The sequence below is a fragment of the Coturnix japonica genome, chromosome 5 (assembly GCF_054131305.1).
Source record: "Coturnix japonica strain WE chromosome 5, WE-NBRP24, whole genome shotgun sequence".
NCBI lineage: Eukaryota > Metazoa > Chordata > Aves > Galliformes > Phasianidae > Coturnix > Coturnix japonica.
The window spans coordinates 53257292-53281064 of record NC_140667.1 but is presented as its reverse complement, the minus strand read 5'-3'; the positions used below and the strand labels follow the sequence as shown (position 1 = coordinate 53281064).

The window sequence follows — 23773 nt, the reverse complement described above, 5'->3', positions numbered from 1 at the left end:
TGGCCTCGTAAAATTACATAAAATCAGCCATTCTGAGCAGTGTGCAGAATTATGGCTTCACTCCAAAGCTGGGGACTCCTTGCTCCTCCTTGTATTCTTTTGCACAGGGAATTTAGGTTCAGAATGCCTTTTAGATTCCTCCTCTCCCTCTCCCTCTCCCTCTCCCTCTCCCTCTCCCTCTCCCTCTCCCTCTCCCTCTCCCTCTCCCTCTCCCTCTCCCTCTCCCTCTCCCTTCCTTTTTCCCTTCCTTTTCCCTTCCCTTTCCCTTCCTTTTCCCTATCCTTTTTTGTTCCTGCTTGCTCACAGCCCCCCAACGGCTCAATGCGCGGACATGGGAGCATTGCGGCTGTATGTGTCGGCTTGGGCTGCCCTCTCTTGGCAGCGCTGCTCCTTGCACAGAGCACAATCAGCGTTTCAGGGCAGCCACCTCGCGATGCGGGTTGGAAAGGATGCTCACAGCCCTCCGCAATCCTCACATTGCGGTCAGTTCCCCACTGAGGTCACACACCAAATTGCGGTGCGGCACTGCGGGCACAGCTGCCTGCCAACATCCTTAACGATCCTTCCCAATCTCATTGTTTGGCCTTACAGTAGCTTTGACTCAACCCTTGAGGGTGTAATTAAAGATTTTTCCCCCCAACATTTGTGAATGTGACCTCCTGCTCCCCCCTGTTAGGGTGTGAATCACTGCAGTGCACATGTGATAAGGCACAAAACCCACCCCGAGTCATGACGGCACAAAGCTCGATAGCTCCTGGCAAACCCACGGCTTGTTCTTGGCAGCAGAGAGCTGAATGTCATCAGTGAGGTCACAGCCGAAGGTGACAGACAGTCTTATATGTAGAAAATAAGTAATATTGTATATTTGGATAGGATTGAGCTGCTCAGCCCAGCCTGGTTTATGGGCAGCTGGCTGGATTTTTGTGTGGCACAGAGTGGCTCCAGCCTGGGGCATTTGGGGTAAGTGGGGTATTTGGGGTACTTAATCACACAGAGTCACAGAATGGCTTGGGTTGGAAGGGACCTCAAGGATCATGAAGCTCCAACCCCCCACCACAGGCAGGGCCACCAACCTCCACATTGATACCAGCCCAGGCTGCTCAAGATTAAGGTATTTGGGGTATAGGGGATACTTAAGGTATTCGGTGAATTTCACATATCTGGTAAATGTAGGGTCTTTGTACCACAGGCAGTTGCCCCATGGAGCAAAACCAGCCAAGAGCGCAGCCAAAAATGCCTTTGTTTTCTTCTTTAATTGCTGAAGCAAAGGCTCCTTCCACTGCCCTGCTCAGCCCAGCACTGGGTGTGGGTGCAGGCGTGCCCCGTGTTTGCAGAAGTGACATCAGAAAGAATCCCAAACCCACATCCTCCTCTGCCCTGTTTGCTAAAACAGCGCCGTGGTTTCCAGGCAGCCCTATCTCGGGAGGACAAAGGAGGCAGTGCTCTTTGTCCCATGTCTGTCACACAGACCTTATGCAACTTCTCTCCATTATTGATTTCTCTGTTGTTGTTTTTTTCCTTTAGGGGTTGGTAGATAATACCCAACCTGATCCTTTAGCAGGGAATTGGGCTTGATGATCCCCTTTCAACCTCTATGATTTTATGGCTTTCCCTCCTACTATCCCTTTATCCAGCAGATCTCTTAGTGGAGCAGTGAGGGGATCCCAGCCTGTATGTACCCACAGCACCATTTCCCCTGGGATACTCCAGAGGTTCATCAACCCAAACTGATCCTCACAATATTTATATTTATAACGTGATAACACCCAAAGTGACATGCACTTTTAACGTCTTAATTTCTTCTGTCCTGTAAAAGATAGGAGCAAAAAGCACAGAGTAAGATGGGGATGTGCTCACTGCCTGAGCGCTGCTGCCACCTAACGCCCAGAGCCCAAGAGCTGGGGAAGAGCAGGGAGAGATCTTAGGGAACAGTAAGAGAAACTTCACAACAGTAAGAGAAACTAATAATAATAATAATATAGAGATATAAATAAATAAATGGATAAATAAATAAGTAACAGAACCCTTTCCTGAGTGCCATCCCCAAAATGCCCTTTGGGCAGTGTAAATAGAGAGAGTATCCAAGTCAGGCTGCAGGGCAGCCTCGGGTGCTGCTTGGTTGTGGGTCAGTCCCACTGGTTGAGCACATCCAAAATCTGCAGGCAAAACGCCCTGCTCCTGCCAGTCACTTCTTATGGGTTCCTTCATCTCTGCATTTTAGTTGTGCTGCTGTATGTAATGTGTTGGAATAGATTAAAAAATGGCTTTTGTCCTGCCTCAAAAAGCAAAATCCAGGTCAGGGAAGAGAAGTTATGGAAGTCTTTGGTGACATCCTCAAATCTGTGGCCATTTAATCTTCCAAGCATCTCCAAAGAGACTCTGATGATTTCACAGCAGTGACTTTGGGTTTCCTTTCAGGGGGTTGGCAAAAGATGGGAGGTGTTGGACTCAAGTTGTGCCAGGGGATGGTCGGGTTGTGTAGTAGGAAACATTTCTTCTTTGAAAGAGCAGTGATGCAGTGGCACAGCTGGGTTGAGTTAGGTTGGTTTGGGTTGGGTTTGGGGCTCTTCTTGGGGTCTTTCCCAACCTGAATGATTCTATGACGTTACGGTTCTATGAATGCAGGCTGGAAGAGCTGTGCACAAAGACCCCATCGGCACAGAGATCGGGAAGCTTTGTTCCAACATGGGTAACCCTCACTTTGAACAAAACAGATGTGCCCTTCCTTGGGATTGGAAGAGGTTTGGCAGAGGTTTTCCCCAAAGCCTCCAAGAGTGGATGTTGAACCTGAAAGCTCTCTGCTAAGACACAGCCAACTGAAGTGGGACTGAGCTGTCCCTGTCACCCCAGTCCCCTGTGGGATGCAGAGCCTGGCTGAAGCCGTGTCTATGTGCAAGGAGATTAGTTGACACCGGCCTCGTGCCGGCATTTGGGGTCTGAGTGCTTATTTCAATTTAGCTTAACTGGGTGAGGAATTGACTTAAACTAGATTGATATAAGCCACTCTTAAAGATTTAAACCCCCACTGTAAGAGGATGTGCTCATGGTTTTACACTGTATTAACCCAGGCATTTGAATAACAGCTCCAGGCTAGGTCTATACTTGGGTTTGATACAAAATTATTGTGGTTCAGGCTTGTCTGTTTGGCATTGGGTTTTTCTTTTTTGTTGTTATTTGTTTGCTTGTTTTAAAATAGATGAAAAATGTTCATACAGATTCCATTACTCTGGTGGGAAATGATTGTACGAGGGTTTACTTGGGGTGTTTTTCCATAGAGTGGGGACCAGGAGGAAGGCTGGTAAACCCAACATTGTGCAATGGATTCCCCTATGGTTTCTCACTCCAAACCCAGAGATTTCATCCACCACCTCCATTTTTAGTACATGCCCATCACTGATGGGGGATGTCGGTCCCACATCGGGATGGATGTTGGCTAACACAGCGCTCAGCTGCAAACCAGCAAGTTTGGGCTAATCCCTCTCCTGGCACTGTATATCCCTAGCACGTATACGCCGCTGCTTTCTAATGGTATTAATAATTCTCCCTTTATTTCTCACTCAAACACTCTTGGAAGGATCATCCAATTTAAATCACAGCTTCTCCTGTTAGCGTGTGTCACCACGAGAGGGCAATAAATCATCTAATTACAATGGCAGAGCCGGTGTCCTTTCGCGAAACCACCCATGATGAACTTAAATGGATTTTAAACATTAATATAATAGGCATTTAGTAAAGAATGGGAAGGAAAAAGAACATTTTAAACAAGTCAGCAGGTTCCCCTGAATGTATTTGGGATGCGGGGCTTGGATTGGCCACTGAACTCATCCTGATGTGCAGCGGTGCTGGAATTAAAGCAGAGAAGGGAGCCCTGCCTCTTTGAGATGCTAATTCAGGTAAAAGCTCATTCTGAGCAGTGCAGACGTACTGACCCTAATGATGCAGAGCTATATGGAGAGCTAATAGAGGACTGCTAATTTCAAAACGTATCAAACCCCTAAAAAGCAAAACAAAGAGGGTATTTCCTTACCTGCACCATCCTATGGAATGGATGGCATGGTTTTATGGAGACTAACCCAGCTCTTCCTATAGGATATCCCCACTCTCTACTATCTTCCCAGTGTGATGTGGCAAAGTCATCAGAGGTGTTCTGTGCTTTCTGCTGGCAAATCCCAAAGGAGAGCATTGACTGGGGTGTGAGAAGACGGCCCCCACCTTTCAGTGCAACTCCTGCTTGGGTGAGAATGGGAAATCCCAGGTCACCCAGTGTTGGTGGAACATTGTCGTATCATCGTCTCACTTCCTAAATGCCCTCATAGAATCATTTGAGCCTATAAAGGTCGCCTAGTTCAGCCCAGGGGCATCTACAGCTCATGTCCCCAGTCTTCCTAGTTCCTATAAAGTGATATTATTTTATTAGTGATAAAGGATCTGGTTGCTTAACTGGGACCCCAACCTGACAGGTGAGCTCCATCTGCCCAAAGTACTATCTGTCTTCTCAAGAGCTGCAATACAAGGTATGTCTGGGATGTTCTGGCAGTTTTATCTCCTTCATTTGTCTTGCTGTTTGTGATCAGGTGAGACATTGAGCTGGTACATCTGTCCTCCTTGGAGCTTAGAGAAGGGGAGTGACCAGAGCTGTGATGAACTGAGGTCAGAAGTGAGCAGAATGGGGTTCTTCAATGAGTAGTGTTAGGAAGGAGAAATCACACACACAGAATAACAGAATATCCTGAGTTAGAAGGAACCTGTAAGAATCACTGAGTCCAACTCCTGACTACACACAGAAGCACTTCAAACCCTTTGTCCTCTTCTTTTTTCCTGCAGCTTTATCCCACATTCTGGATCCTGCATCCTTCATCCCATCCCTGCTGTCACACCCTGCACAGTGAGGTGATATTGATGGATATGAGATCTGGGACATCCTTGTCTGGGCAAGGCAAGTCCCAAGGGTCTGGGGGCAGCTATTAGAACACAGAGCTGGCCCTAGTGAGACCTGGCTGTGCTAACAAAGCAATGACTTCTTCCTGCTGTAGGGTTGGGGTTGCCAGGGCACAGCTGTGCCTTGTTGGGTTCCCAGGGCATGGCCTGCCCCAAAGCCTCTTAAACCCCTGCTAGTGGATACTGGGAGCCACTTGAAGTGCTGTCAAAGAGGAGTGCTGTGGGCAGAAGGCTTTTGCATGGGTGTGTAGATACTCTAAGTGGTTATTGGGGAGCAAAGGAGTCAAGACTGTGGGTTTTCTTGTAAAGCTAAGGTAACCCTGAGAGCTGAGATCACAAGTTTTAATGTAAGGTTAAATGAGATGAGGTTAAAGAGTTGTGTATAAATTTATTCTCCATCTGGGTCATGGAATGAAGGGGGCCAGGAGGTTCAGACACAACATGGGAGCTGGACACCCCAACATTTAGTTTGCAGCAGTGCTGGGGTGATGCTTCCCAGGCTTTACCCCAAGTCTGCAATGGGAAGGTCCCAAACAAAGCACAAAACAGCCAAGGAGGAGACAGAGCCCAACCAAATTCTGCGCTGATTTTCATAACTAATAAAGATCCATCCTAAATAGGAGATTGAAGGGCCTCAAAGCTGATTAAATCTGCTTGATATTTGAGGGTTTTCTCCCCTCCCCCCCCCCCCCACCCTGTTAAAGGATGGTCTCCTTCAAAGTGAGTGATGGTCTAAAAGTCATAATGCTGATTACTGCTGAGATTCTCACACCGATGTGGCAGGGGGGAGCAGGGAAGGAGAAGGGGGGGGGGGGGGGGGTGAATAAAAATCCCTGTAGGGTGGTTTAAAGTCGGCGTGAGTAATGTGTAATCTACCCAACAGGATTGATCCAGGTCAGGCATTAAAGGCTAAAATGGATTAAACAAAAGACATTCCCCTTGTAACAAGAAGGGGAAAAACTTCAAAGGTGGGATTTGTTCTTGTTATGACAAAGGAAGTGGATTTGCAGAGTGCCTCGGGGCACACCCCTCCGCGGCTTTCAATTTGCTCGAGTTGCTCTGAAGGAACAGCTCGAATGCGTGGGGCTCACGGCGCGATCCCTCCCCGGGGTGGGCACGTTGTGCTAAGAGGATCGGATTGGCACCGCTTTCTCTTGTTTTGTTTTGTTCGCTCTTTAAGGGGAAAAGAAAAGGAGGGGGGGGGAGGGAGAAAGGGGGGGGGAAATGCAGTGTAACAAAGCGAGGAGAAAAAAGAGGGTTGGAGTAGAGAGAAATGTGATGGGTGAGGGTGGGATGGGAGAATGGAGCTGAAATGGGCCCTTCAGAGCTAAGCCAGGCCACCCTGCCCTGGCTGGGGTGGGTTTTGGTGTGAGGGCTGGCAAAGGAGCTGATCGTGTCCTCAATAGCAGCCCTATGGATATACCATCTTCTTCCCACTCCTCAGCAGGTCACCATAGCCAAAACTGATCATCTCCATCCCAAGGAGATACAGCTCAGGGATGGCATATCCCCACTTCTGTGATTGTGGGGAAGAAAAGGGAACTTAATGGTGAGCTGATCTCCAGGTAAACATTAACAGCCACTTGTGTTTATGAGACATGCACCCTGCTGGGGAGATTATTGGTTTCTTCTTGCTTCTGGAACCTGCTCCAGAGCAAAGCTAATTTTCCTACCTGGCTGAGGAAGGCACTGGAGCACAGTGGCAAAAATTTCCTATGTGGTGGGAGCATGCTGGCTGCTTTGCACTTTGGTTAGTGCAGTTGCTGGGGTCCAGATCTGCAAATGGGTCTCTGTTGAACCAGAATTGACATGAGATCATAGAATGGCCTGGGTTGCAAAGGACCACAATGATCATCCAGTTCCAACCCCCTGCTGTGTGCAGGGTCACCAACCAGCAGCCTGGCCTTGAATGCCTGCAGGGATGGGGCATCCACAGCCTCCTTGGGCAACCTGTTCCAATCTGTAACTACTGCTTGGAGGGAATGCACTCCAGGTGTAATCTGTGTAATTACAGGCAGGTTAAGCTGTCTGTCTGTCCGTCAGTACATGTACAAATTTTCCACATTAAAGCCAGGCTAATTCTGTCACTATCGGGCAGCACAGGGCTACTCTATTTCTTTCTAATTACCCAGGTAATTGCAATTAGGCAATCAGGTCTAACTTGATATCAAGAGGAGAGGTCCCCGGGTTTGCACAGTGGAAAGCCTATTGCAATTAAATGTGACATACTCAATTATCGAAATGTTGAAAACATTTTCTGGAAACTCCATCTCCATCCATGCACGTTCTGTATATTAACCTACAGATCTGCACTACAACTCATTTACTCATGGATGGAGAAGAAGGGCTGCTTATCTTTCAATGTTCATTGCCAATAATTATGCAGACCAGCACAGTGCAGCTGGTCCTTTCTTCCTCTTCCAGCTTTGGTTTATTGCACTCATGGTTTGCACGTCTGTGCAAAGCTTTAGAGTCAGTCCCTTTTAATGGGAAATCGTTCATTCCTATTTGAATGAGTTGCCGAGTGATTCCCACTGTGGTTCACCCAGTTCCATCCCTCTCACTTTATTGCTTCCTGAAGGCACGTTCAAGAGATGCATAGACATGGCACTGAGGGACATGGTAAGTGGTCATGGTGGTGATGGGTTGATGGCTGGTCATGATGATTTTCAAGGGCTTTTCCAACCTAAAGGATCCTATGATTCTATGACCTCATGTCAGAGGAGCTTTGTCAAGCTTATCAGCCCCCATTGTGTCCCAGGTGGTTCCTCCTCATTCCCGACATCAAAACTTTCTGTACCATGTCCTCCACCTCAGCCATGCCATGCACAAGCTCTTTTGTTTTGGCCCATCAACGCACCATGATCATAGCACAGCATCCCAGCAGTCATTTCTCCTCCATCTCCTACTATTCCATGGTTTGCTTTGAAATCCCACCACGTTTTGTTTGGGTTTTAGCAAATACCCTCTCACCTGGATTTGTGTCTTTTTCACCTTCCTATTTTTACCGCTTTGAATGGGGCTTTACGCACCCTGGGAACCTGGCACACGTTGAAAAAGAAAGCGAGCTTCTGCAGCGGGACCAGCAAAGAGCCCCCGCGTGCAGGGAAAGCATTCACCTAATTGTGCTCTGTGAGGTTTTTAGTGCAGCCAGCTGCCTCCTGTTTTAAAATGGGGGGGGAGGGAGGGAAAAACCAGGCAAAGCAAAGAAGGTGTGGAGTTCATAGAATGTGGGGTGGTGTCGGTGCTGAAAGAGCAGTGCAATGGGGATGCTGGGCATGGTGGGTTGGATGGGAGAGAACTCATTGTGGCAGGAGTATGGCAGCTGTAGGAACCCATTTGGGCTGCTTTTACAGAAACCGAGGTGGTATAACTACATTCACCAGCAAATAACTTAAATATTGCCAGTCACGTCACATTGTGGTTGTTTGGAAATAATTATATCCATATCACAGACAGTAAATAATAGATGTGCTTTCACTAACATTTTATTCATGTTCTGTTTTAATATGGCAAACTTAGAAGTAATTTAATCTCCCAGTAAATTGAACTGGTGGGGGGTTCTTCACACAGAAGATTGCAAGTTATTAATTCCAGGCAGTCTTCATCTTGTACAATTAGTCACTGTTTGCAGCTGGAAATGTTTTATTAATTTTCCATAGCAGTTGATTTTCCACAGTTTTCTCAGTTTAAATTAAGCAGTAAGAGCTGCTGTTTCTTCTTAAATAAATTTCCTTTCCACAAAAATACATGCCTCTAGCTATGTCAATTTTCCCATTTGATTAAAGTGCCAGCAGGCAATTAATAACTTAATGCATTTTAAAGTACTTTTGGAAAAGTAATTTGAATAGCCAAACTTGTATATTTGAATTGATTGTTGCAGAAGATTTAACACACGTTCTTAAATCACAGAACCTTGTAAAGGACAAATGAAGAGTTGCAGAAGAAGCAGGTATTGTCCAGTGCTGTCTCCTCAGTGCAGAGGGGTCCTTTAGGGCAGGTGGCCCCTTGGCCCTGGGAGGGGCTCAACCCAAGGTTTTGGGGACTGTGGTTGTAGGACTGCAGAAGGAGAAGGGTCTTGCTCTGCAAATTAGTTCATTGGAAAGCCCTCAGGAAGGGAGGTGCCGGGATGCCTCCAATCCCAGCACCAACTCCCACCACACCAGCTCCAGTGGTGGGTCCCAAAGGGCCCATTAGGGTTGTTCAAACCACTTCATTGTCCATACCCATGTCTTCACATCCATGTCCATGCTCATCCCTGTGTCCGTATTCGTGCCCATACCCATCACCGTCATCATGCCATCCCCATGCTCATACCCATCGTCATTCCCATTGTCACACCCCTCTCCATAACCAAAGCCATATCCCTACCCTTACCCATGCTGATACCTATGCCCACCTCTATGTCTTTCCACAGCCTGCACCCATGCACAGCTCAGCAGGACCAGCTCTGTATAGCCACCTCCTGAGAATCCGACCCTTTCCTTGCACAGAAACCAAGACTACAGCTGGCAGAGACCTCTCCAGGCCACCCAACCCACGTCTGGTGCTCAGGTAAGAGCAGTGATATCTGAACCAGAAAGAAATTTGTCTAACTGACTTGTAACACTTTAGCTCATGTCTTTACCTGCTTTTAATTCAGTCCTGGAACGACATTATTCAACATTCATTTGAGAGGGAGCCATGAATTTCATCTGATGCTTCCATCACATGGTAAGAGATGATTTTTCTCAATGCTGAGCTGACTCTTCTGAAGGTCTCAGTGCAGACTTGGAAAGAAGTTTGGGGGCTCAGGAGGGGAAGGAGCCGTGATTCATTGTTGTGGCTATCAGTGTGTCACATACCTGAGAGCATGGTGTGCCCCAGCTGAGAACTTCAATTCACTTAGTCCAAGATGAAATGGCAGCTGCGTTACATTGATAAAATAATAATAATCACGATGAAATAATAGGATTAATGTCAGCTATTGCTGTTTCACCAAAAGGTCATTTTGACAGATGGAAGATTTATCACGAAGCATCAAAATATCAGATTTGTTTTTGATATTTTTAAGGAGAGGGCACTAAGAAGGGGAAGTAGGGAAGCTGAGCATTACCACAGTTCACTTCCCATTGGGTTGGGACTCCATTTTTCAGGCCCCATGCATTCCATGGACGGTGCTGCCCTTAAGGAGACCCAAAATTCACCTCAAGAGACCAAATGTTTGAGTGGACAAGCAAAGATATCCCAGTAATCAGATCTGTAACACCATGAGGACAGTATAACTCAGTGTGAGATGGATTGTGTTTTCCCTACTGCTGTTTTTCCAGCTAGGTTGAATAGGTCCAAAATCTTTCTTTCCTTAAATTTCATTGCAAACAGCTATTCTCTGAAAGGCGCTGATGGATTGTGAGGGAAAAGCACTGCGTAATTAAACATGCAGGGGGTGTACATGTGTGGGTTACACGTTCATCTGGAGCAGTGCACACACTGGTGCCTCCATCACTTGGGGATTGCAGGGGTGCCCACTCAAAACCATTAAGCACAGCCCCAGTGCACCATGAGCCCAAGGCAGGCAGGAGGAGATGCAGCTCTGCTTCTCTTCAGGGCCAAAGTACTTGGCTGCAGGGAGCCTGACTGCATTGGAAACGGGGCCAGACTCTAAACAGGGGCTTAATCTGAGTTAAAATTAAATGGGCTTAATCTGGGTTTAATCTGAAATAATACCTCCGGTGTTTGGACGCATCGATGCTTCTCCAAAGGGCCAAGGGGCAATGACGTTGGGCAAGCCAGAGGGGCACAGCATCCATCCCACTGCAGGTGGTCCTGCTCTCAATCTGGCCGTCAGCTGTGACAGGGACACCTCTTGGTGCAATCTATGGAAAACTGTGAGTTTGAATTTTTGCGGGTTTAAAATGAGCCCATGCCTGTGTTAATTCCTGCTTGGAGCTGTTGATGCTCCCAGATCATGCAGGTGAAGCTGCAGGTAGCTCCTGGCTGGGGATCCAGCACCTGAAGGTGATGCATGGATCCAGAACCTGGAGCTGATGCATATCCTGATGAATGTATCAGTGCTCCCACATTGCCCTTGTTTGGTTGTTTCTCATTTAACCTGAGCAAGCCCTGGTCTATCCCCATCATTGAGCATGCATTGAAAACCCTGACCAGCTCAGAAAGGAGCAAGATTCAAAATCTTCCAAATGTTGCCACAGTGTCTTCTCTCCTCTTTTTTCACTCATCCCCTCCATGCCTCTGGGGACAGGGTGAGGATGTATCATAGAAAGGGATGGGGCTAAGAAAGGAATCAGGTAGATACATGTCCTGGTGACCCCAAGTGTAGGAGCTAAACTCTCAAATTCCTTGGGGAAGGAAGATCTGCAGCAATTTGTGCTATCTCATGGAATATTTCTCCTTTCTTATGTCAAATCCTACCTTTAGGATGCTCCGTGTCACAACCAATGGCCCCCAACCAGATGATAATAGAGGACAGCCCCATTGTCATCCCTGCAGCCCTGCTGGGAACCATCCCAGGAGGTCAGCCTCAGCTTTGTCCTGGGCTTTGTGCATTTGTGCACCCAGCTCATAACAAATGTGGTCCCAGCCGGGTGTCCTCAATCCTGCTGTGACACATTTAGGTGAGTATTGCTCCCAGCAGCCTCCCACTGCTCTGACAGCTCCTGCGGAGAGAGAAGTTACACAACTTTGCATTCCTTTTTGTTTGGTGTTTGGTAAGCAAATGCATGCTCCCTGGAAAATAATATATATTGTCTCGAGGATTTATGTATTGCCAGCTGCAATTTATGAGATTCTACAAGCTCTGCTGGTAGCTTTGTATAGCGGAGGTTTCATTTTAGTGTCATCAGCCACAGATTATGACTGCAAGGGGTGCCTGTGTTTAATCTCATTTTTGAAGGAATTAATGTTATTAGTTTTGATGAATTAATGGTATTTAGGTGTGCAAGGTTAGCATGAATTAATGTCCACCTATTTCTGTTGTGTGGCTGACTATTGTAAAAGGACTCCGGTAAGCAATCTTTACGTAGTCTCCTTTTTTTCCTTCTTCCTCTTCATTCTTTTGTAATGCTCTTTTAGGAGCTTAAAAAATAATGTTTGGGATTTGTTTCTTTTTAAGTAAAAAAGAAATATTGCCTCTGTTCCCCTGGGCAGAGCTGATATTAACTCAGCCAACTAAGTCACCAAAGGCCAACAAGAGCTAGCAGCCCAACCAAAGAGCTTGGCTTTACCAGGGGTGCAGGTGCAGGGATCATTTGTGGCAAGCTTAACATTTACCTGGGCTTAGGTGCTACCAGAGATACCTAAAGCCTTTTTTTTTCCTGGCACCTACACGAGTCATTGAATCATTAATGTTGGAAGAGACCACTAAGACCATCAAGACCTACCATCAACCCATCACCAAACCATGTCACTCATTACAACATCTACCCTTTTCTTGAGAGCCTTGAGGGACAGTCACTCCACCACCTCCCTGGGCGGCCTGTTCTGATGCCAGACCACTCTATATGAGAAGGAATTTTTCCTCATATCCAACCTGAACCTTGCCTGGTACAACTTAAAAAGCCATTAGCTCTTGTCCTTTCACCTCTTCTCACAAATGAGATCCCCAAGCCTGATGCTGCTCCCCATGCTCTGTGCTGATTGTGCACCCATGGGTCCTTTGAGGTCCCCTGAAGGAAAGGATGCTCAGGGAGGACGCGGGCAGACTACAATAGGAAATTACAGCATACACTACCACCATCACCATTCACATAATCACCCAACTCGGGGCCTGATGGAGAGAATCTGTGAGCCCAAGGAGAAAGCTGGGAACGCTGTGGGATGCTACAGGGCGAGGTTAAGCATGGATAGATGGTATTATCGAAGTGATCTGTCTTCCCATGATGCTGGAGAGCAAAATGGGCTCTTTGAGAAGATGGCCAAGTGCCTTCAGTCCTTCTCAGGTAGCATGCATCACTCTCTGGTTGAGCTCCTCCCTTCCTGGGAAAGGAAACACGAAATTTCAATGAAAAACCATTTATAAGGGAAACATATTATATTATAGGTTGCTTTCTCTGGTATAGGTATATTTAGGAATAACTAAAAGTCCATGTAGAACTGCCTTGAGCTGTTCTTTAAGTTAATTATCACTTCTTTTGGTACAATGAATGGCTGTTCAATGACACTGTCAGTGAGTGGAATGAACCAAATTACTTTAATTATGGAGTAATTGCACAGAGTGATGGTAATTAAATCTTGATCAGTTTAAGTGAGTGAATTAATTGCTCCAACTTGGAATGCACACCGCAGCAAGAGGAGTTGTTTTGTAGTTTAATTAAGACCAGCCACTAAATTCTTATCATATCTAAAATGCAGACAATTAATGAGTTTGATTCTGTTCTCACCTTAATAGGAACTAGGACAGAATGCATGCTGAGAAAGGTAGCCGTGGTAGCAAAATGACATAAAATTTAATATTCCTGTCAGTTGTAGGGATGTATTAGTTGCACTCTCCGCTTTGCCTTCCAGTGAAATCTGCAAATAGAAATATTTCCATATAATTAGCTTCTGGCCTCGTTTTGCCTCAATACTCACTGATCTTCTAAACAGGAGACATTGCCTAACTTGCTATGTTTTAAATTTCAGCTGCCTTTGTTTGCAGGTGACTTTCAGCCTCTTCCTCCAGTATCGTCCACTATATTGCTCCTGGTGGGACCCACACTTGGCAAACAAGCGCACAGCCACCTCCTTCTCTATGCTATGTGTAAAGAAGGTGCAATAATTTCACTGTGTGGGTAGTGCACAGATTGCTCCTTAATGATGTGGCCACCTTCTGCCCCATGCAACAGCCTTACAATCCACCTTGTCTTGTTGTGTTCACTGCTTCTCTTTTCTCTCTTACCATGGTAGGGACAGATGTGGATGACCTTCCCAATGGGAAGCTGGCTTAAGGAGGGTCTGGCATATTCTTCTTCCTCAGTAAGAAGGCAGGGGCTGGAGAAGACCATGATTATAGGAGAGGGACCCTAGGAAGATGCTCACCTTGCAGGTGTCTCTATTCTCAGGGCACAGGTAACCACAGGGACCTTCCTCCATCCCTGCCGTGTACCCAGACTGGAGCATTTTTTGGCCTTGTCAGCTCATTCATCTATTGGCAATGGCTTCCATCAGGCCACTCCGATTGACAGTTTAGCCAAGTCTTTACAGGATTATACACATACATTGTGACAGCCAGGAAGCTGAACCAAACCAGAGGAAAGGCTAAGCAGAAGGAAAATGAGGAATTAAGAGCTGGTCCTTGAGTCTGAGGGTGATATTTCAATGCTTTTACCTACTTTGCAATGAAAATGTGTTTTAATCAGTTTGTCTCTATGGCCTGTAAATTAAAATGCATGGTAATTTAATTGCATGCTTTTTACCCATCATTACTGAATCACTTGCTTTCCTTTCAGATGGGCATCTTGGTTGCCTTGTGGCTTTAAAATAATAAAACGCACACCTGCCAGACCTACATATGCACATAATGGAGAGGTATGTCCTTCTCTAACAGTGTGATGAGGCATTAATTTACTCTGCAGAGAACCTGATGGAGGTGTGATTGGAAGCTGAGGCTGCCATCTGCGACTTCGTTCCCATTGATGGCTCCTGATGGACCTCTCAGAGGCAATGGTGGCAGAGAGAGTGCTATTGCTTAAGTCACACAGAACTTCTAGTGGGTTTCAAATAGTTAACTGGGAATTGTGCTTGTGAAGCTCTGGATTTAGTTTTGGCCAAACACAGTGCCCTTCAAATATGGGAAAAGTGTACATTGGAGTCAGGTCAAGAGGCTTGGCCTGACCGGGACCAAGTTCTTGTCACCACTCAAAGACTTGGGAATTCATTGGCAAAAGTCTCTACTCAGCATCTTTCATTATTATTATCATATCATTTTTACCTTTTATTTTTTCCCTACTGCTTTTCTTCAAAACTTGTAGAGCTGCTGTGTTCTCTCTTATACAGTAACAGTGTTCTGCCCAGTCGGCCATGCTGTACTTGCTTTAATACTCCCCATCCCTTTGGGACCTTGGTGGCATTCCCAATGCTCCCACCTCCCCATTCAGCTGCGTGCCTTGGGGATGGGCACAGCTACCAGAGCTAATTCCCTGCTGAGTGATGCCTCTACTGATTGGTATTGCCATCGGTGGGACACGGTCTTTTGGAAAGGAAAGAAAGGACCTGACGAATTAGATATATTTCCCCATCCATTTGTAAGATTTCATGGAGTTAATTCAAATTCATGGCTCCTGTGGCTGCCATGACAAAATCAGAGACGCAGAGATGGCCAAAGAATTCCCATTTGTGAGGATTTTTGGTCCCCTGAGGCACGATCAGCTTCTGCTAAGGACAGGAGCCACAGAAGGGATTTAGACAGCAGTATCCTCCTGCTCCCTACCACCACCAAACACACAAACCAATTTCCACTGTTTTGCAAAGTCATGGCTTATTGTTTTACTGAACTACCTTGACCACACAATGCAGGCTCAATATTTAGCATCATAGCTCTTTGCCTTACTGTTTTTTCTTTCTTTTTTTAGTAATTTTGCTTATCAACTACAGAGTCTCATCGGTGCATGACATCTGACAGAGATGAATACGTTGGAAAGCAGTTGCATCCAGAGGATATTGAAGGTAAAAGGAACTGTCTGGGTTCTCTTGGGATCATTTTTTGCTTGCATTTGACTGGAAGGTGCTTCTGCTTCTTTTTGATGGTACTTTGGTCGCCAAAGGATTTGCAGCCTTGGGGTGCAAGCAGCACCAGCAACTTACTTCCATCTTGGCAGGTGTTTCTGGTTGGCTGGGAAATGCCAAATTGCTTTGTTCCCTGTTTCCTTGGTGTTGGCTAAAGCCCCAAATTCTGATTCTTGTCATTCTATCAATATCTCCTGAGATGGAGGTTCCCTGTAAGGAACTCCACACGAATGGCTCTAATCCCATGCAGCCGCAGCGAGCTTTTCCTTCATTTGCTGAATGTATGAAATCCATATGTCATCAATCTCTTTCTGGTGGCTGTTGCCTGTTTCCAAAGCTTAAGACCCTGGCATGAAGCTGGGAGCACAAGGGCCAAAGCCCTGGAGCTTGCCAGCACAGGCTTCCACCTCCTGCTTCTCCTGCTGCAGCTGAGTCATTGCCTGGCCTCCAGCACCACTGAGGAGCTGAGGATGCTGAAAACTGGTGCTCCTGCCAGATTTATGGGTCCTAGGCAACACCACACCAGCCCTTTGTGGACATCACCTCTGTGTCAGCACCTGGTTTGGGCTTTCTGAATCACTCTGCAGAGGCTGGGCAAAGGAAATAGGGAAACAGGACTGTTTTGGGGAACAACTCGACCTGATACAGTGGGAATGGGAGGAAAAAAAAGAAGAGGCCAGAGAAGGGAAAAGGGAATGAAATCCAGAAAGGTCTGGTGGTGGTCAGGGTGGGGGGAGATCTCCCATGGGGTCAGAGCCCCTCTCCTGTTAGCTTTGGGAGATTTGGGTAGCTTACTTTATTTTAGTCCCTTACAACACATTTACATAAAGCTGCTTTGGGCTGAGTGCTTCTTAGTGCTGGTCTCTGCTCTATTTAAACATAAATGTTTTAAAGTGCACAGATAGGTCTTTAACGGGGGGAAAAAATGCCATGTGAATTACATCTATTTCTTGTTTACCCACACAGCTCCAGCCAACACTTATCAACAGATTAACTTTCACTAAAGTTTCTATGTAATATGTTTCAGAAAAAAAACACTTGAAGTGCAGATTCTATTAGTTCCTGACCTTATGTTTTAAGAGGAAGAAAGTGGCTTTACACTCCATGAAATGTGTTAATGCATGGATAGAAGCCCTCTTATCCTCCTGCTTACATTAGGTCCAATCAGGAGAATGGATTATGTTTTTAATAATCTGACATTAGTCTTAAAAGTAATATTTAAGGCATTAGTCTCCATAGCTAGTGCAGCGTATTCAAAGCTTTCTCTTTGTGCGTATGCGCGCACGGGTGCGTTAAAACATATGTTTATGGAACAATGCATTAGCCCAAACTGCCCAACTATATGGGGATAAATTGGGGCAGCAGATTACTGCTGACATCACTTTTTCATTTAAAGGCAGAGGGAAGATTTGATGGCCATTTTAAAACTGCTTATGGAGGGCAGGGATTAGAGGTTGTTAGAAACAGGTCTCGCTCTCCTCCCAGGCTTGGTCTCCTGGAGCTCCATGGACTTGAGGAGCAGATGCTGCTTTATAGGGTGGCATAAGGCCAAAGCCAACAAGTGGTGGCACTGGATGTATGTCAGGGTCATCTGTTATGTATGGGGCTGGACTGCTATCCCTGCCATAGTCCCTTAGAAATTCTGCACAGGACATTGGCAGAAATGTGGGGTCTCCAACCCAAAAACCAAATGCATTAAGAATAAAAGCTAAGTGGTTCCTGCTGAGCTGGGAACCGAGGTACCCTGGCACTGAACACCACTGGATAGGCCCAGGTTGGATGGGACCTGAGCAATCTGATCCAGTGACTGGCAACTCTGCCCATAGTGGGGTGTTAAAACCAGATGATTTAAAGGGACTTTAAGGTCCCTTCCAAACCAACCATTCTGTGTTTCTATTGTTCTATGATTCTATCAATCTATGGCCTTCTGTTCCATACGTGGCTTTAGGAATATTTAAATCATCTCAAGCCCTGATTTCTAGCATTCGCTAGAAAAGGCAAATGGGCTGGAAGAGAAACAGGGGATGTTAGGAGGAGAAAGTGCTGGAAGAGGCCATCAAAACGCAGCACAAGCTGCCAGCCCAGGCACATTTCTCCAGCATTTCATTGCCTTCCCTCAGGACCTCACCTTACTGCTAGGTGTAGTTTATCTAATTGCAGCTTTTAGCACTTCAGGCTCACTTTGCCTTTCTCTGCTCAATTAATCAGCCTGCCACCATTAGAAATCTTCTCCTCATGTGGTACTTACAGTCTGCGGTCAACTTACCGCCTACCCTTCTCTCAGCTAAACTGCAGATTGCTAGATGTAACAGCGGATGGGTGGGTTTTTTTGCACCCCTACTGCTGCTTGTAGCAATTTTCTGACCTCCCCTGTGCTATAACAAGTCTCCTTGGGAAGCATGAGCCCAGCTCTTAGCACTGTTGCACAGGAACACGGCTCCACACCTGCTATCTCCTTGGGGCATATGTACTTGGAGCGGATGCCAAAATGCTTTGTTCTTCATCCTCAGAGCATCCTCTATTTTCACACCTCCTGCTCTGAACCCCTGTGAGAGCAAGCCTCCAAATTGCAATGAGCCCCCAGCTTTTGCTCGACAACACTGTCTTTGCAGCATATGTGCAGTAATGCTGTTTTGAGGCAGAAGGGCAATCCACAAGCTCTCCAGCCACTGCACCTGCCTGCTTGGAATGAATTCCCCAGCTGGCATTTGCTTGCAGCCAGTCCTGGGCTGGGAGAGCAGCTCCAAAACCCACTCACTGTGTGCATGGGGGTAAGGAGGGGAGATGGACAGCTACTTCTTTTGACTACAACCAAGGGAATTTGGCTCTTCAGTTTAATTCTATGATGGGAGAAACTCAAGCGAGCCAAAGGAGGTGGGAAATGGAAGATCATAGAATCATAAAACATCCTGAGTTGGAAGGGACCCATAAGGATTGAGTCCAACTTGTAGGATCATAGAAGAGATCCTCCATCCTGCCTGTGGTGTCTTCCAGAGAATAACAGGAGTTCTCTCCTCAAAGTGAAAACTATAGACAAGGTTTTATGTATGTGTTTTATTTATGTCCACATCCCCCTGCAAGAGGTTCCTGTTCCTTTCATAGTGCAGGTTCAGGAAGATCTGTGGAAAGCAGATTTCATTTGTGCTTAAATCTGTTGCAGGATTTTCTTTAAAGGCCTTATGTCAAGAACAACAAAAAAAGCCCAGCAAGAGACAAATTCTGCTTTCGGTGACAGGGAGTCTGGTGTAAATCAGCTGAAGGCAGCAGGGATGCAGGTTTTCCCTCAGTGCATGATGAAGCAGAGCTCAGTCCCCAGCACTTCGCTATTTTCTGCACCAGCAATTCTAGCCTTAGAAAAATGAGACATGTTTTTCTCATTTTGGCTTGCGAAAAGCCTGAAAATGCTGGGCCATAGAAAGCAGAGGAATCTGAGGCTTGTAAATAGTAAGCAGTGGCAACAGTGGGTGCACTAACCTAAATGCAGACATTACAGTGGCTGCTGACCACCTTCTCCTGGGCTCTGAGATGCAAGAGAGGAGGAGGAGGACAAGACTATAGAAGAGGTTCCCTCTCAGTTAAAAGAAGGTTTTGAAGGTCTCAAGGATTACCCTGCCTAGATATTATTTCTTTTCATTCACCCTTGAAATAACAGCTCTAGGAAACATCACTATGTCTGCCATGGCCTTGTTATGTGTTGTTTGGATGTGACTTTCAACACCCACATGACAATTTACTAGGGCTACGTCTTGGTTTCCCTTTCATTTGCAGCCCCTCATCTCTGCCCCTTGAGAGACTCCATCACATTCTTCAATTAATATGTTCCCTGATTTATTGCTAAGCCACCATCCATCCTCAGCATCACACGAGGCACCGACCCTGTGGGAAAAACCTTACAAGGTTATAAGCTGATGCTCGTCTTGAAGCAATCTCATGAGCATGACAGAGAGGAGACTTGGGTTCTGTTTGTTTTAATGTGTTCTTAGGGGTGGTCTTCATTCTGATACATTGGGATGATTGCTCCTCACCAGGTCTTCTGCCTTGTGGGCCATAGATCCTTGTGGTGACACCTCATAGCAGCAGTCCAGCAGATAAACTGAATTTGGGATCCTCTGCGCAATGTCAATGCCACATGGCTGTTGAGTAACTGGCGACGTGAATGGGCAAATCAGGTCTGGGTACACGCCAGGATTTAGTCTGGATTTAATGTAATCCATTTAATCTGTTTCCTAGCCTGGCCTTCTGAAGGAAATATAGATGGAGCCAAAATATCCTGATTCTGTTTTTGTGCTTCCTGACCTCTAAGGAGAACAACTGCAGGAACGATGACTCCACCACCTACCCAGGCAGCCTGTGCCAATGAACATCTTTCATGACAGACAAGTTAATTTTGGCCATGACATATCACAGTCCTGGCCAGAGACCTCAACTTAGAGGAATGAGAGGAGTTTGTGCTGTGACCTTACCATAATGAGACTAAGATAGTGACTTTAGGGGAGAATAGTGCCTCTGAAGCTCCACCAGTTTCCAACTAGATTAAGAGACAGGACTTGAAGTCAGTAGCAGCCCTGGAGATTGATTCAGTACGGGAGTGTAATGAAGACATGACAGGTCCAAGTAGAAGACACTGGTAAACCAAGAAAAGAGAGAGATTTTGGGGGATGCAATTCTTGTTTTGCTTGATACTCCTCCTTTGTGCAAATTCCCTGAGCTGATACATTCTTATTACAGTTCAATAAATACGTATAAAGCAGAAAGGAGTGTTTTATTCGCTTCGCCTAAGTGAGTTCTGATGAGTTTTACAGGCACTGAAAACATGGGTAAAAAACCAAGAGAATGAACCATGGAGATGCCTGGAACATCACCTGCTATTGCAGGACTTCAGATCCATGTTATGTTTGGGCACTTCTCAAGCCAGGCTGATGAGTTTGGCAACCAAGATACAAGGCAGCAGTTGATATCTGGCACATATAATTAAAAAGAAGAGGGAAAAAAACACATTTGAATGTGTTTTGTGGTGGTAAAAGGTGTTTCCAGCATACCGTGCTTGCAAATACTCCTCATAGAGTAGTTGAGCAGCCTGGGGATGAAGGGAATGGGGCCCTCATGTGGTGTATCAGTCACACACATGAGAAGGTGCTCTCTGGAAAACTCCTGTGCTGACAGTGTGCAGATCAGGCACCAGACCTGAGTCTATCTATCAGTAAGGCATGGGGAGAAATAAATAAGTTTAAGGGAATCAGGTGTGGAAACATAGAGCTGATTGTCAGAAAACCAGCAGAGACAAATGGGATCTGTGGCTGCTCAGTGCATCAGAAAATCAGCTGGGAGGCTGCAAAGAATGGTGGCAAGCAGGCAGACACTGGAGGTCTCTTCACCACACTCAACTGCATCAGTTGTCTGGTCTTTCCATCCTCCTCAGAGCAAGAAGTCATAAAATGCAGCTTATTCAAGCCACTTAAGAACAAATAAAAGTATCATAATCTTCCTCTTCATGCTTTGCAGGCAAACATATATTGTCAGCAGAAACACTGCCAAACTTCTTGTTTAAATATAGAAGCAGTGCTTATTTGTACTGTTAATTCTCCCCATGAGGACAAGCTTTTCTTCCATAAGGACACTGTTTACGATTAAGACAAGGGCTGGCTACTTTGCCATTAAAATTCTGTGCCAGTCCAGTGCTGACAATATTGAAGCTTTGCTAAATGTGTATACATGCAAGTTCATTAAATGGATGCTGACTGTTGTTACACAAGTACAGCAGTTGAGTGCTTTCTGTATTAACCTTATCACCTGATGGGCAAAAGAAAAGGTTTAACTAAAGCTTAGGACTAATTGAACAGTATTCCAGTATTTTCTTATGTAAAACTGGTTCTGGTCTATTGTTTTTATTTATTTGCAATAACTGTGCTCATTCAAGTTTGTAATGACACTGCCATGGGTGAAGAGAATTTGCTTTAAGTATTATTCTCCCTTTTCCTATCTCCTGCCTCCTCTAAACTGCATCTCTCAGGAGTAAATTTGCAACAGAGCCTGGTACAAAGGCAGCTCTCTGAGTATGCAGCCATTTTTGGAGATACGTTCTCAAGCTGTGTTTTCAAATGACTTCAGAAGTTCCTGTTTATTCTCTCAGCCTGCTTTGGGTATTTCCTGCCAGGCTGAGCGGAGCATGAAGCAGGAGATAGGAGCCACTAAGCCTCCCATGGAAAGGCAGCAGGAGTCTTATACAGCAGCACCCAGCACACGCACAGTGCAAAACCAACCAGCACTTTCTGTGCTTGCTTACCACTAGAGTATGCTCTCGTGCTGCAAGTTTCAGTTATTATTATTTTATTTCCATAAATCAATGTGTGTAGCACAACCCGTCTTTCCAAAGCTTTCCACTTCCCCTGGTGCTTTTTCCTCTTCCTCCCCCTGCAAAAGATATATATACATATTTAAATGTTGTCATCGCTGCTGAGCCCATCCTCAAGGCTTTGAGAAAGGGCAGAGTGTTGTTGCCTGGGGTCAGGTGACTCTGATTTGGGTTTGGTAAATGCACTCTCCAAAGCGTTTGTGCCAACATACAGGGGGTTTGTAATCCTGGCCTTTGAAACGGTGGTAGTTATTCAATAAGAGAAAAGCCGTTGTGAGCCTACCCTACCATATTAGAGCAAAGTACTTTGTCACTGGCCCCCTAAAAGTTCCAGTTTCTGCATGACAAAGATCTAAAACAACTTGCAGGACAATTAAAGAATAGTTTGTCCTTACCATATTATTACCAGCCATTCTTCCACATCTCGATATTCGCCTTCAAATTGCTACCACCCCCATCAATATAATTGTAATCAGTCACAGTTCGCATTGTCTCTGGATGCCTTTTCCAAGTTAAATACAAAGAAAGCAAAATAGGGCAAAGAAAAAAGCCACGCTTGGGATAAAGAGCCTCGCCACCAGCCTGCTTTCACACACAGACTGCACACTTTGCTGTTAACATTACATTTTAGCAGCCCCAACGGGTGCAGGCACAATGACCCCCTCTCATTACCATAGTGACAATGGCTGGTGGAAGATTGCAACGTATCTTTTTTCTTCTCCCCGATGAACCTCAGCCAATAACCACGAGGAACCTGCCAGCAAGCAGAGTGTATTGGAGCTCGCTTGGTCACCACAGAGCCCAGTACTTGTGTTCTGATGGAAAGCAGCCATGTGGGCCGGCAGCAGAACCCTGAGCTACCAGATTAATTTCTGAGTGGGTCACACTGTTGCTTTTTAGCAATCTCAAAGCATCATTGAATCATTCAAGCTGGAAAAGACCTCTAAGATCCCCAAGTCCATCTCCAACCCATCCTTCTAGAACAGCCCCAGGGACGGTGACCCCACCACACTGCATCACTGCTCTTCCTGAGAAGGAATGCTTCCTAATATCCAACCCAAACCTCCCTTGGCACAACGTGAGGGCATCACCTTTTGTCCTATCAATGTTATCCAGCCCAACTCATCACAATCTCTTGTCAGGGAGCTGTGGAGAGCAATGAGGGCCCCCCTGAGCCTCCTCTTGTCCATGCTGACACCCCCCCCCAGCTCCCTGTGCTCCAGGGCCCTCACAGCTCCATTCCCCTCCCTGAACACACTCCAAGGCCTCAGTGTCTTTCTTGCAATGGAGGGCCCTACACTGAACACAGCACTTAAGGCACAGCCTCACAGTGCTGATTACCATTGGTTTCCTTTGCCACCTGGGCACACTGCTGTTGTGTGCACAGTGCAGAACCCAGCACTTGGTCTCCTTTAACTTCATCCCATTGGTCTCAGCCCATCGATCCAACCTGCCCAGGTCTTTCTGTAGGGCCTTGTACACACTATCACCTACAAACCTGCCTCCCAATAGAGACATGCCTGATTCCACTCAGGGCATAGACCTTTATTATTTTTGCCTATATCCTCTGCATACACCTATAGCGTCTCCACACAGAGCCCAGCTGGCTTCTCACTCTGGTTTTACACCAGTTTGAAGAGAAAGAACTCACTGAACCCGTATTTAAAACCAGACGATTGACTGTGTGATAGAAGCAGAACTGAGGGAATGAGGGAGCCTTGCGCGGCTCCTCCTCCCCTCCCTCCTGGCTGTACCAAGTCCTTTAGGGCGGGGGGGATGATG

General features: G+C 46.1%; 1 long non-coding RNA gene across 3 annotated transcripts; it reads left to right on the top strand.

Annotated features, from left to right (window-relative positions):
- The first annotated feature begins 9576 nt into the window (after positions 1–9576).
- Positions 9577–20393, top strand: LOC146760851 (uncharacterized). Of its 3 annotated transcripts, XR_014946838.1 has the most exons (6): positions 9577–9651; positions 11356–11552; positions 13574–13684; positions 14364–14442; positions 15486–15579; positions 19870–20393. It is a non-coding gene; the product is annotated as an uncharacterized LOC146760851 (long non-coding RNA). The 3 variants fall into 3 exon arrangements; XR_014946839.1 differs by lacking the exon at positions 11356–11552; XR_014946840.1 differs by lacking the exons at positions 9577–9651; positions 13574–13684.
- Positions 20394–23773: the final 3380 nt, after the last annotated feature.